The following is a 14,852-nucleotide window of genomic DNA, read 5'->3' as shown; positions in this document are numbered from 1 at the left end:
TTCACCAGATGTCGGTAACAACCCAAGTAATCCATACATACAAAGAAAACCAGACAAATAAGTTCAGAAATTAAGTGTGTAATAAAATGGAACGACACAGGGAAAAAGTATTGAACACATGAAGAAAGTTAGGTGCAAAAAGGCATGGAATGGTGGGGCTGTTTTTCAGCATACGGCACTGGCAAACTTGAAGGGAGGATGAATGGAAAAATATACCGAGACAATAAAAATCTGCCATCTAGCAGGATGATGAAGATGAAACGAGGGTGGACATTTCAGCAAGACAATGATCCCAAACACACAGCCAAGGAAACTCTCCATTGGTTTCAGAGAAAGAAAATAAAGCTGCTAGAATGGCCCAGCCAATCACCTGACCTGAATCCAACAGACAATCTATGGAAAGAACTAAAGATCAGAGTTCATAGAAGAGGCCCACGGAACCTTCAAGATTTGAAGACTGTTTGTGTGGAAGAATGGGCCAAAATCACACCTGAGCAATGCATGAGACTAGTTTCTCCATACAGGAGGCGTCTTGAAGCTGTCATTACCAACAAAGGCTTCTGTACCAAGTATTAAATACATTTCAGTAAGCGTGTTCAATACTTTTTCCCTGTGTCATTCCATTTGATTACACACAACTTAATTTCTGAACTTATTTGTTTGGTTTTCTTTGTATGTATGGATTACTTGGGTTGTTACCGACATCTGGTGAAAATATCATGTCAATAGCACCTTTAGAAATATATTTACTGAGAAAAATGGTGACGTGTTCAATACTTATTTTACCCGCTGTATGTCCATCCAAATTGTCATTATTTTATCTTGATAGACATTTTGTTTTTAATTTTCATAATTTGCTTATTCATTTTAGAGCCCAAAAACATGTTTTGTGAAGTTACAGTGACTTTTGACCACCAAAATTGAATCAGTTCTTCTTTCATTCCAGGTACATATTCTGCCAATATTGCACAAATTCCCTCCAGGGGTTACTGAACTATCACATTCACAAGAATGAACGTACATAGATGGAGGTGCAAATCGAAAACATCATGCCTCCAGGCCACAGCCTCCACTTGCGGGGCAGTTGATATTGCATGTTGCGGTGTCGGGGCGGGAACAAATCTTGAAAATCTGATCTTTGCAGGACTCTGCTGGGTACATGTCCCTATAAAATAAATATCACATGGCTTCGGTAACAACTGATGGAGCTAGAGTCATTTTAGAGGCCAACACTAGTGTTAGTGGCCCTGTGTTGAGGTCAGTGTTGAGCACACATGTCGCCCTTGTAAATTGGTATTGTGATGTGTGGTACTGTCTGCAGCGTTGAACACGGTGGTCTGATATCTCTTTCAGTGTGAGAAAGTCTTAGATGACTTGAAGCAGGTATGGGATTGACCGAGCTAGCAGGGCAAGAGGGTCACACACACACACACACACACACACACACACACACACACACACACACACACACACACACACACACACACACAACACATACGCGCTACAGGCACAGAGTAAAAAAGAGAAAAAGACTGAGTTACTTGTAACAAATCTGTTATTGACAGCTGTATTGTTTTTTTTCTCCAATATTCATGTAGAATTAGAGTGGGAAGGTCAGTTGGTCATGTATGGATTCAACCAGACTCTTTAATCAGGTAAACCTTTATATCCCTAGAGATCTGGTACGCTGTTTGTATCTAGCTATGTCTGGATTTGAATATCAGTATGGATTCTTGACTTCTTACCAAAAACTGTATGGTTCTTTTTCTTCAAAACATCTGCAGTTATTACTTAGCATCTACAAGATAAAAAAAAAAAAAACTTTAATTTTCTCAAACACTGAGAAATGTCAAAGATTATCATAGCAGAAACAAGGATTTCCCATCCTCCCTGACAGGCTTCATTGGATACACCAGTGAATGCAGCATGTCAGTGTTAACGTGATATGCAAAGCAAAGCACTAGACACCTGACTGTCATAGATAATCAGATTTGTGTTATCAAAGAAACAAAGTGCACTCTTTATACCTTAAGGAAACAGGTAGCCTATTTATCCTCCTGATGTAAAAATGTTCCTGTACTGCGATTAAGATCAGAGAAAAACGCCGCTATTAAAAAGAGGTGACAGAGTTCCACTGTCGCTATGGAAACATGGGTTTTGAAGCTGTCTTGTTTGCGGAGCTATTTTTCAATCCCACAGTGAAGTGGTGCGTAGCGGTTTGTGTGTTGCCGCCCCGTCAGAGTGCTTATTACCTGACTGAATGAACAGGCCTTGGCCATGTCAGGAATGTCACAAAGAACAAGACCTGCTGGATCGGGGCATTGTGTGACAGCGTTGAACCCATTTAAAAGTTTCCTGATGGTTTGGGAAATATAAGACCACGACACGCAACTTAAATAATGTTGAAAAAAATAAATATGTGTGTTGACTTGATAATTTCAGCCATGTGCTAAAATGTGAATGCTTACGTGTAGATTGAGGAGGAGTTACTATTTGTAAATGAAGAATATTCAAACTGTTATGGCTGATGATGCATGTAAGAAGAGATTTAAGATTCAACAGGAAGCTTAGCCACTAAACTATGATATTTAGCATTAGTTCATATTTTTATTCAACAGGTAACTTTGTTAGTGGATTACCTGTTGATCTTGTTTTTTTGTTTTCCTTTTTTTGGGAATAATACAATATATTTGCGAGCAAAGCTTTCATTATTTCCTACTGTCAGACATAATTTATGTCTTTGTGAACAGTGTACAACTTAGGTTTCCTTGCTTTACCCTAAATACCTTTAAATAAATTAAGAAACAGCCACAAATCTATGTACCTGTCATATTTACAGCATGTTAATAATTATTAATCATGCCAGACATGTGTAACGTATAATAACGTGTGTATACAGCTTATACACCTGAAACACAAATACTGTATATGGGTTACATTTTGTTATAAATATGATTGTAAGGATCAGAAGGGTAACGTTGTATTTATCATTATTAACAGAAGCAGTAAAAACTGATCTGAGAAGCAGTGAAAGCCTGCAAGCGTGACCAGGCCGCAGTCCAACTGGAAGAGCAGTGCTTGCTTATCCTCCTCTCACTGATGGAAGGTTCTGGAAGTCAACCGTCAGATTTTAGACACACTCACGTCTTGGAAGGGCTACAGAGAAATATCATATGCTCAATTCAAAACTGTTTAGTCACCTCTTCTCCTCTGAAAACATTGCAGACTTCTTTCTGTATTTGATCTGAGATCAGAGGTTCTTGCAGCACAGCTTTGTCATGGGCTGATTTTCGTTTCAGTGCTGACCGAGCCCGACTCTCAGTTTGGATTCTGCTTGAAATACGTGCGCTGTGGCGATGGTGCTCATTGGTGCCGCTCCTCCAATCAGGTCGAACGTGGAGAGTGTGGGTCGAATCATGACTTCTGCTGCGGGTGGATGGACCTGCATGGCTACAGAAAAATCTTTTTTGCCTATTTCAAATATAGCTACCGTACATGAGATCTACTCACCTCTCCTCCTATTCTAGTCCTCCTCTTAGCACACAGCAGACCTTTCTTCTTTCTTTATCTGACCTGAGATCAGATGTTCATTTTTTCTATGCAGCACGTCTTCATCATCGGCTGTTTTTCTTTTTAGTCCTGACCAAGCCAAGCTCTCGTTCTGGGCTCTACTAGAAGCATGTTCGCTGTGGTGGTGGTGGTGCTCAAAGGGGACGCTTCTCCAATCAGGTCGTACATGGAGGGTGCGGGTAGAGTCATGGCTGCTGCAGGTGGATGGATCTGCGTAGCTTTTTCTGACCCTCTTGCTCGCATGATCTGAATCATTACCATGAGCCATCTTCCTCTTTACCCCTGATGAGACGCAACTCTAGGTCTGGCTGCTACTGCTTTAGGTGGATCGGCCTGCATGGCTTCTCCGGGACCTGTTTCTGTCATCATCATCATCATCACTTCAGCCTTTCTCTTAACCCCTGGCTTGATGCAAATTTGGGTGTGGCTGATTGTGGAGGGATGTTTCTGGGTCGAGGGGCTCCTCACAGCTGTGATAGCCTGGATGTGATTCCTAGAATCCTGGCGGATGTGGATGGACCTGCACAGTGTCCTCTGTTATTTTATAAAAAGGAGGTTAACTGATGGAAAATATTTGTTACACAAACAGACTTCAAACTGATCCAACAGTCTCTAAATTCTTAAAATACTTGTTGAAATGTTTGATAATGATAAGACTTATGCCTACCTGTGCAATCCAGACCTAACCCTTTTGGACAGATGAGAGCTTCTGCTCATCATCTCATTTTCATTATCAACCATCCTTTTCATTCTTGCCTTGTCTAAACAAGGCACGGGGTGGGTGGTCCCAGAGGACGGCTGCTGCAAAGACCCACACCCTGCTTTCTCATTGTCAGAGGCTGGAGTCTTGTTCTGACAGAGGTCCATTACTTCAAAACAGGGCCTAACACTACAATAAATTCATCATTTCATAAGTAAACTTCATCTACCAAGTGTTTACACAAATACATTCAGATAAAGTATAATAGATGAGATAAATCAGTCTGCACACATCAATAAAAGTGCAAGTGATACATTCATGGAGTAACAATAACTCATAATATGTTAAAAATAATGAAATCACAGCATTGACCTACTGGGAGCTGAGGTTGTACAAGCTGACCATGTGGTGCATGATGGCGAACGGATGTGTAAACCTCTTGGCGGCATCGAGCTCAAGCATTCCATATAGGGCGTCCACAAACATCAGCAGGTCATTCAATTCTGCAACTTTGACAGACACACAGAGTTTATGACACGGATCTGGAACATGAATAAGCAATAACAACAGAGGTCAGGGGTCATCTTCAACCACATCTCGGAGAGAATAACAGCCCTTCTGGAGATTTTTTTGTGTATTTTATGAAAATGCTTTAGAAATATGTTCATGTTCAAGTTTTGTTTCAGTGATGATCAAAGAGAGAAAAAGAAAAGAAAGAAAGCTCAATCCCTGTCTCTCTGCTATAATTGTAACTAAGTTGTAGAGTCGGTCGGTCAGATCACATTAGAGGTAAAGTGGCAGGTACCAGAGTACCAGAGTACCAGAGTACCAGAGTTTCCAGAGACTGGTGGTGGAGTTGTCGTCTCTCCGGAAAAAACAGACAGTCTTGTTTCCGAGTGTGAGCAGGTTGTCTGGTGGCTGACCCTGAGTCTCCACCAAGCACCTCATCTGAAGAAACAAAAAACACAACATCAAGTCAAAGTGGGAGTCCAGGTCGAGGACTTTCAGCAAGTTCAAACTGATTCATTACTAAATTAGTTTCCTTTAATGCGGGAGCAAATCATCCCATGAAAATAATTCTCATCCCAACCTAAAGCAACAAGAACAGGGGGAAATAAATAAATACCTGATTAAAAGAGGTTTAAGAGTGAAGAAAGGATAACATGTAAATATATAACATCTACACACAAGTAAATCACATTCTCAAACTTTGCGTAGTACTTACCATAGAATATTCACTCATGCCGGGGTAGAGTAGGATGCCGAGGTAGAGTGTAGCAGCGATGTAGCCAAGAGACCACACATCTATGGCCTCTGTGAACAGAAGTCCCAAAATAATCTCTGGAGACCCGAGAAAGGAAAAACAGTTAAGATCACACTGGCCAGGATGAATATTTCCAATATTTCGACAAGCTTCCCTTAACTTGTGATGATACGACTATGACACAGAGTGTGTTTATATTCTTTATTATACACACTTTTTCAACTACCAATCCACAACTAACAGATCAAACATGTTTCCAGTCACTCACCTGTACGGACGGTTCTGAATGTAGGAGCCCAGGCGAGCAGTTGACACGTCACAGGCCAGGCCAAAGTCAATCACTTTGACCCTCCAAGGCTCCCGTAAGTGATTCACCAACATCACATTTTCCAACTTGAGGTCTGCATGGATTATCCCGTCAGCCTTCAAATGGTTGAGAGCGTTAGCGAGCTGAAAGATTAAAGTCAATCATTTTATAATAATGGCAACAATATTTTATCAGTTTTCTTTAGAAATGCAGTAGAACATACCTGCTGGACAATCGGTCTGATGTCCTTCAGAAGGAGAGGTCGGAAATAGCTTTCATTCATGAAGTCAAAAAGACTTTTGTCCAGGTGCTCGAACTCAAGACAAATGTGTCCTTTGCAGGTAAAAACCTGGTACCATTGGACTAAGTTGCATTTGTCCAAGTCCAGTAATTTAAGTTTTAACAGGGCGGCCACCTGAAGAAACATGAAATATCATAGACAGATTCAATTTTAGCTGGACTCATTAACAAACCATTATTGAATGCTGTATTGTACAGTTGATTGAGCAGCTGTACAAAGCATTGTCACACAAATGGTACAATTCAAACTTTGATTAAGCCCAGTTTCCTTTCCTACCTTCATGTCGCCAACCCTAGTGCACTTTGCAACTGTGCCGAAGGTGCCTTGTCCCAGGAAAGACTCCACCAGGTAGTTGGAGGAACTGGAGTAGAGCCGGTCTCTGATGACTGCCGGGTCATCCTGGGCATGTAGAGTGGAGGACATGTTTGAAGACATCACAAGATGTGACAACTGCTGGCGGGAGCTCAAAGCTGAGAGGAATGCAGCAGAGGAACATTTAATCACATATGTTACACTGTCACAATAACATTTTGATCACATAATTAAACTTATGGTGCGAAAACAATCAGCAAACTAAATATACTTACTAAGTAGGCAGCTGATGTTACTGGGATTTGTTGGGATTTTCTCCACAAAAAGTTATATAACAGGTTTTGACAGATACAAGTCTTTTGTCGCCTCAAAATTCAAAAGTGAAAAGTTCAATGTTGAAATATCTCATGTCTTGATGTGTCTTTACTCTCTGAAGATACTGAACACTGACACTGATCACTCCAGATTGGGCGTTCTCCATTCTATTCTATGACATTTCTGTTCTGTGACACAATTCTGTTTCAGAGCTTCACATTCTGAACTTGTCTTTAAAAATCAAAACATGTTCCGAATTAACCTAAATGTTTAGTGAGGTTATTATGATATTAATTGCATTACAAGTCAGACTGGTACATAGTCACTGAAGGGATGTTGGTGGATGAAACTCTAATGCTAATTAGACAGAACACACAAACTTTATACAACAATATCTGATCCAATATTTTGGTAAAAACAGTACTAGACATTGAGCAGCCAACTCATTTTAACAGCTGATTCAGTTATACACATGAAGTTAATATCTCTAATGTGTTTAAAGGCCTCCTATTCACCACGGCTATCATTTAAGTAATGAGGCATTAACCTACAATGTTATCTCAACTGCACTAAGAGCAGCATATACATCAATTGAAGTGGTCACTTGGGGGCAGCAGGAACAAGTTATGAACACAAAATGAGCATATCATCAAATTTTAAGTTGTTATACCAAATGTTATAGCAAACAGTTGGTTCTTTACACATCCAGCAGTTATGGAGTAACATTCTATTCTATTATATGTAGTCTTATTATATGAATCATTTATGTCATATACATTTTCTGAGCTAAAGATTATTGCCTCTGGTTCATAATGATAAAAGTGCTAAGAACTGTTATGCTGCTCATTCTGTACACATGACATCTATTGCATTCTGTCCATCCTGGGAGAAGGATCCCTCCTCTGTTTCTCCCATAGGTTCTTTTTTCTCCCTGTTAAAGGGGTTTTTAGGGTTTTTCCTGTGCCGATGTGAGGGAAGGACAGAGGATGTCGCATGTGCACAGATTGTAAAGCCCTCTGAGGCAAATCTAATTTGTGATTCTGGGCTATACAAAATAAACTGAATTGAATTGAATTGAATTCTCATTCGTTTGAAGTCAGTTTCCTGGCTAATTAAAAAAGCACTTTCTTTTTGTTCTGTTTTGGGTCCAACTCTTGAAGGAAATATCTGAGACTTCAGATGCTAAATGCACCACTATGCTCACCAACTGGTCTCTAACTGTCTGTCTTTCTCTTGTTTCGTGCAGAGCAGACAGTGCACAGTGGGTTTTAAGAGCTTTTTCACTAAAAAGCTGAGAATGAAGCTACAAGAGGGGTGATAGTGAACCAGAACAGTAAAGTTAAACAAATGAGCTGTAACCGAGCCGAGAGGAGCTGCAGATTTGGGTGATAATTCTTCATAGGTTTATCACTACGAGCAACCCCTTTCACCTTGTCAAACTATTTTCTCATTGACATTTGATACCATGTTATTGAAAAATAATAATTCTTTGTATATTTCCAGGGGAAATATCATGAAAAACATATGTTTTCCATGTTTGTGCAGATACATTTGGGTATCAGTGCCTACCAACCTACAAACAGTGAAATAAAGCTTGAAAGCTTGAAACAACAATGCATACATTTGAGTGTTATGCTTTTTAAACATGATAAATGCTATTTCAGAATAAGCCTTCTATTTCCCATGCATAGTTAATGACATGTAAAAGTAAACATCTGTTCAAGCTGGTCATAACAAGCTCAGTGTGAAATAATCAAAATAAAAACTTCTCACTTAGTGGCCTCATCTATGGCTTCCTTACCCACTGATTCAACAGTAATTACCCTGATGATTACGCAAAATGTGCTAATGAATCAATTTGACAGTCAGACTTGGAAAGCCCACATGTTTCAAGTTGAATGAAAATGAATCGTAAAGAGTAGGAAAGACAAAAGGAAGAAGAAAAAACTGAGGGAGAGATAAAGGGTTGATTCTTAGTCTGCTTCCACATTTGTGCATCTCCTTCTGATGAGCCTTAGTTGTTATTATCCCATCATGCCACAGAGCCCTGACAGTTCCCCATTAGTTATTGTCCTATTGTTATGAGCCAAGGATGGTGGTAATTGGAGATTCACAGTTGATTGTTATCATGGAGCTCAGATTTTCTTTTCACTCATTCATTATTCGAGATAATGAGAAGTTTTCTCACATTCTAAGACTCACAAGCACATTATAAGTCTGTTATTTGTCTCTGCTTTATTTCTTTATTAATCCACTGCATTATTGGGAACAAATAAGGGTTGAGGAGATTACTGCTATGGGCATTTTTTTATTTTTTTTTTACTTATCCATGTTGGCAGCTACAGCCAGATGATGATTGAAACACAGAGGTGAAGTATAGAGTTAGATCAGTTGACTAAATTAATTTAATTTAAAAAAAGGATTTCTCAAACTTAAGTTGGTTATAGTGTACCTTTCTAGTCTTATAGGCTTATGACACATACACAAATCCAGTGATGCCAGAGCTCTCTGATATTTCCTTCTAATAATTACACAGTTAGCCATCCCATGGTGAGCTGACTGCAGTAAGTAAGCCAACCCCCTGCTGACAAATTCAACTGACAGAGCAAATATATACTCCCTCTCATCAGTCAATCCCTTCATCCTTGGTCCAATGTCCTCTGGGACAGCAGAGGGTGGATTTTGCCTGATATTATCCAAGGCCCAGGCCAGCCAATGGGGGGGGGGATTTGCGAGGGTAAACCCCTTGCTTTGATATCTCCTCAAAAATTCTGTCTTGACGCAGTAAAACAAGGGATAGCAGGACATTGAGTGGACTGATCCAAAAGCAAAGGCCAATCTGACCTTGCTATCAACAAAACACATGTAAAGTAATTAAAACAAGATTTTAAAAAGATACATATATAATATTATTTCCTTAATTCAGTGCAATGCTCATTACACACATTGGAATGTGTTTAGAGCATCCAAATGTACATATCTATTACATATGCACTGTACAGGGATTATCAGTGCAAAAGCAGTTGTAACAAGAAACAGGACATTGACATGTGTTTGTTCAAACACCTCATCACCTTGCTAAAGGTGTGATGGCTCGACCCATCATTTCTTACACAGCCTCTATGAGGTATTCTAGAAGATAGGTCATATTTAAACATTAATGAGAAAGGGACTTGCTTAGTCCCAAATGATATTTGCAGTGAATTGTAGAGTCTTGTTTTTCAGCAAGGAATAATAAGCTCCTCTTATTAAAAAAAAAAAAGGAACAAAGGGAACATGGCTGCCGGACACCTGGGTAATTGGAGGAAACTGTCATTTCAGACAAGACGCAGGAGTGAATGGCTGTCAGTGTGATATGTCAGACACTGCGCAGAGATAAAAGTGACAAAGCTAATTGTTGCCTCACATCTCCAGTCTCAAAGAAACTCTCGAGACCTCTGAAAAGCTTTTTCTCTCCCATTTATTTTTTCTCAGAATTTCACTCATTGATATTAAAAAGGCCTGAGGGAGACATTTGGGTGGCACAGTAGGAGAAAGGCATTACAACTGATGTTGACATTATACCAGATGGTATAATATGTGTGACTCAGAATAAGCATGCTATCCCATGGACTCAACGGAGCAATGATACAGTATCTGCAAACTGATCAGAGAATTTACAGACATTCACAAAATCAATGATGCACAGGAGAGTTATCAACGAGCCAGAGCAACAAGCAACTGAAGAAGCACTCCAGTTTCTCAAACAAGAAACATGAGTGAATCCTCACCACAGGGCTCCATTTTATCTTACAAATGACTTTAGATGAGGATAAACCCTTATACAGTGCATTTGAGCAGTATCAGATTTTAATCTGATGAGGAGGCAATCATAGAGAGCAGCTTGAGTTCATAAAATGGCAGCATGTGTGATTAATCTGCCTGCAAAATGAAATCAATAACTTATTTTTGATCCGCATCGCCAGTCGGTGATAAAGTACAGCAGCCGTTTAGTTAATACCGCACATCGACTTCGGAAACAAACACTGAGGCTATGAACATTTTTTAAAGTCCGGTCTTGAGGACAAAGGGCTAACTGGCTGATGTGAGGGAACACTCTTGCAGGTCAGGGCTACTTGACAAGGTTTGATTAATCGCCGTGGGAAACCTGGTGGAGAACAGGAGTGACTAATGACCCGTGTATGGCTGTTGATTCAATCAATCAAGAAAAGGCTCTAACCTTGCCAATACTGGGGTGAAACACACTCTCACCCACACACACACACACAATCATACACACTCACTTATTCAAACCAGCATGAGTAGCCATTAACATTTTTTGTTTGAAATGAAGTGCTCTACTGGAACCACAGAGAGGTTCCACCACAGGCTGCCTGCATCCTTAACTTCAAAGTGATTAAATGTACCTGACATGCAAAAATGCCCTATGATGGTTTGAGGGGGAAAAAAAGCTTTTGTTTTATAAGACAATATCAACCTCTGTATAAAAGACAAGATTAGAGCATTTTTCTCTGCAGTCTATTAGTACTTCTAAAAGCTGCAAGGCATTTCCCACTGCCATTACCAACTTTACTGCAGTGAAAATGAGAACTAAGTGCAGTTCTGGAGGCGTGCTTTTATGTCCGTACTGTCACAATATACAATACATTAAGTGATGGAACACAGAGAAACCCACACAGTTTTATGGTCTATATTGAGATCAACAATGCATTATTTAGTAAGGTAACAGCTGAGATTTGGGACTCTAAACTAATCAAATTTTCTGCCTTCTGCTGTTTTGAAAACTTAACATTTTCAGAAACTCAAACATTGACAATAACACTGCTAGTTAAAGCCTGGTCTCTTTACATATCCTCACCCTAAAAGCAACAGACAATTATATAGTTTGCTTATGAAGTAGTTTACATTTCCCTTTTTGTTAACGATTTGGTTTCATACATTTTTCTAGTAGCATACATAGCTTATGCCTTAGATTTGTTACAGTCACTGTGTTAACGTTCACATAAATAATTTGACCACACAAAGATGAAGGCAATATCAGATTACTGCATCTGCTGTGTAAACACTTTAACCAGATTAGTTCATTTAAATTAAGTGAGACAGTGGAGTAATATTGTCCAATTTAGGCTCCCATCACTTATCAATATTTCAAATTACTGTTGCATGTTATGTTACAGATTTGTTCTGCGCATGCAACCCATAAAGGGTTGTGTCGCAGGTCAATGAGTGAACAGTGTGCTCAGCAACGTTTCTATACTAACTGCTGTGTTGCCAGCAGAGGTAGAGATATATGACTTTCATTAACTCTAAAAACAAACACCAACAAAGTCACACCTTTTTCCTTAACTTTGTTTGTGATGCCAATAAGATGTTTCCTGTAGGCTACTTCGAAATATTAAATTACAAGTTATTGAACAAATAATTATGTTATGGTGCAAAGTGAAAACTAATACTAGCCTGCTAGTATAAGACCCGTTTAGAGAGAAGTCCATAACGAGTACGGTAATAGGCCTAGTTCATAGCAGAAATTTAGATTTGTCATAAAACACAGAAATATTCTTAAAGTTATTTACTGATAGCATGATGGCTCTGTTCTATTCAGAGTTCCTATAAAAACAATGATGGTGCAACAGTGAGTCAGCAATGCAAAATACTAAGACCTGAAGCAGCTGAAATCAGCCATCATTAAAAGTCTTCAGTGATACAGGCCGATGGGTTATAGTCAAAAGCACATTTGTAAGCAGATGATTAAGAAAGATGAGGAGGAGAGCCAGATCTTTTAGTATAGTCCCTGAAGCAATGGCCGCTACGTCTGTCCTGATGTGTTTGTTGATGTGGAGTTGGACCCAGGAGTGACGTGAGTCCCATTGTGAAAAGAACTGACCTCTATCTGAGAACACATGAAAGAGGCCTACATCTAAACTGAAGAAATCAGATTCCATGAAATGTGGGCTCTTCACACTGTTATGAAAACAAAACAAATCAGGATTGAATTTGGGCCACTTTTTCTGCAGTCAGAACGTATTTTTTTTGTGCCAGAGAACTTTCAAGGGCAAAATAATAAATCCAAGAGAGTGGTTGGGACTTGCTCTCAAACACAATCAAACTATACTTGCATGTATACTATACACAAAGGACGTTATGCTTGGATGCCATTTGGAGGAATATTAAACTCCAGCATAACAAGAGGAGGCAGATACCTTGGCCTTTATGAGGAACTGCACCGGGAACACTGGTTATATATGCTATTGCTTATCAATATAACTACCAGAGGCTAACTGTGCATCATCAGCTAATGGAATCTTGGCTTTAGGCAATAAACGCATGCAGTCAATAAATACTCCAATGGAAAAGTAGGTTTTATATTTTATTCCAAAACCTTCAAAATAAGTTTCAAGTTCAAGAAAGTAGAATAAGCTTAGACACAATGCAAAGCATCATATACAGACGGATAAAATACATTTTATATATTGCAGACAAGCCATGGTGGGTCTTACATATGTACAGTATGTATGTAAACTTTTATGTACAATCTTTTTTACATATACAAAAAGCCTTGTTTGTATTTTTCTTTGTATATATTTATATATATATATATATTTATATATATAGAGATTTTTCATATACTCCCCACTAGCATTTGTACTACAATAATGAAAAAGAAAAACATTTACATATATGTCAATCCATTTTTTCTTTTTTATATTACAAATGTATTTTCATAAAAATATATCTCTGTACAAAAAAGTTTTTTATTCGTTAACATATTCTCTTTTCTTAGAGACACTTTCCCTCTATAGTTGCACACAGTCTGCTCCAGTCCATGTTTGTCCATTTCTTCACAGGTAACCCTTTTGGTGTACAGCAAGACATCGACACTAAAATTTTGTCTTTTACTGTTTTGTTGTGGCGTTCAAGGGCCATGTTGTTTCTGCTTCAGCGCTAGGATTTTCTGAGTTTAAGTCTCAATAAGAGGTCAGTTGAGAGATCTACTGGGCTGGCATGAAATTATGTCAGAAAAAAACAAAACATGGGACCTTGTAATAACTTTGTAGCCTTAACAAAAATACAGGAATGTAAAGTCTCTGGTAATAAAAAGCAGCTCTCTGTAAATATGTTTGCTATATTATACTTAATATAAATAAATTTAACATTCTTTTTTTATCCCAAAGATGACGGATCACTGCACAGAAACAGAGGAGCAGTTGTAGTGTTACAGATGTTACACACTGTATAGATAAATTCTGATGCACTCAGTGAAATGAAATACATTCAGCAGTTTTTCCGTAATAACTCCAGTGATCTGATCCTAAATCATGAAACTACCGGTCCACTCTCCTATCTCCATTTTTAGAATAAAATTCATCTAAGCTCCAAAACTTTTCGAAAAAACATCCTCTTACCCTCTCCCCCCGATGCTCGAGGCCACTAGATACACTGTAATGGGCTGAATAGTGGAGGCAAATTGCATGGAATGGGCCTGAAAAACACAGCAGTATTTTTGGCTTCGTCGTAGCCGTCAATATGGGTTGACAATGGAAGATGGGAGATTACAAATGATAGTTGATGCACACAGCGTGACTGATGGATTGCTTGTTTTTTCCAATGCATGTACACTGTGACCTGCACTGAGAAGTGAGAGCGATAGCTGCAGAAAGAAATGGGAAGCTTTTGGTCTATTCCCAGACTGTGAGAAAATTCAGTGAACTCAATGGGAACTCAAAGACCATTGCTGCGGTGCGTTTCATTATAGAGGAGATGGTGAGCAGGAGAGAACTCAGAGCTGTGTCTGGCTGATAACGAAAATGAACCTCGGATAATCAGAGTTTCTGTCTTAAAATATGCAAAGAGAACCAGGAAGTAGCCAGCCGCTATCAAGAAATAGTCTCTTCAAACTCTTATAGCGCCGCTCCATCCAGAACTCACTGATCTTCATTTTCATGACTGTGCTGCACTTTCTTTGAGAACTTTCTGGACTAACCCAGATGGGTTTAAAAGAAAGTATTTCAATAGATGTAGCGCCCATTAAGTGAAAAACCCCCATTCTGCAAAATTACAAGCATGAATTTCCTGAAAATGTTTT

This window comes from Anoplopoma fimbria, chromosome 10 (assembly GCF_027596085.1).
Source record: "Anoplopoma fimbria isolate UVic2021 breed Golden Eagle Sablefish chromosome 10, Afim_UVic_2022, whole genome shotgun sequence".
Taxonomy (NCBI): Eukaryota; Metazoa; Chordata; class Actinopteri; order Perciformes; family Anoplopomatidae; genus Anoplopoma; species Anoplopoma fimbria.
This window is presented reverse-complemented; position numbering follows the sequence as displayed.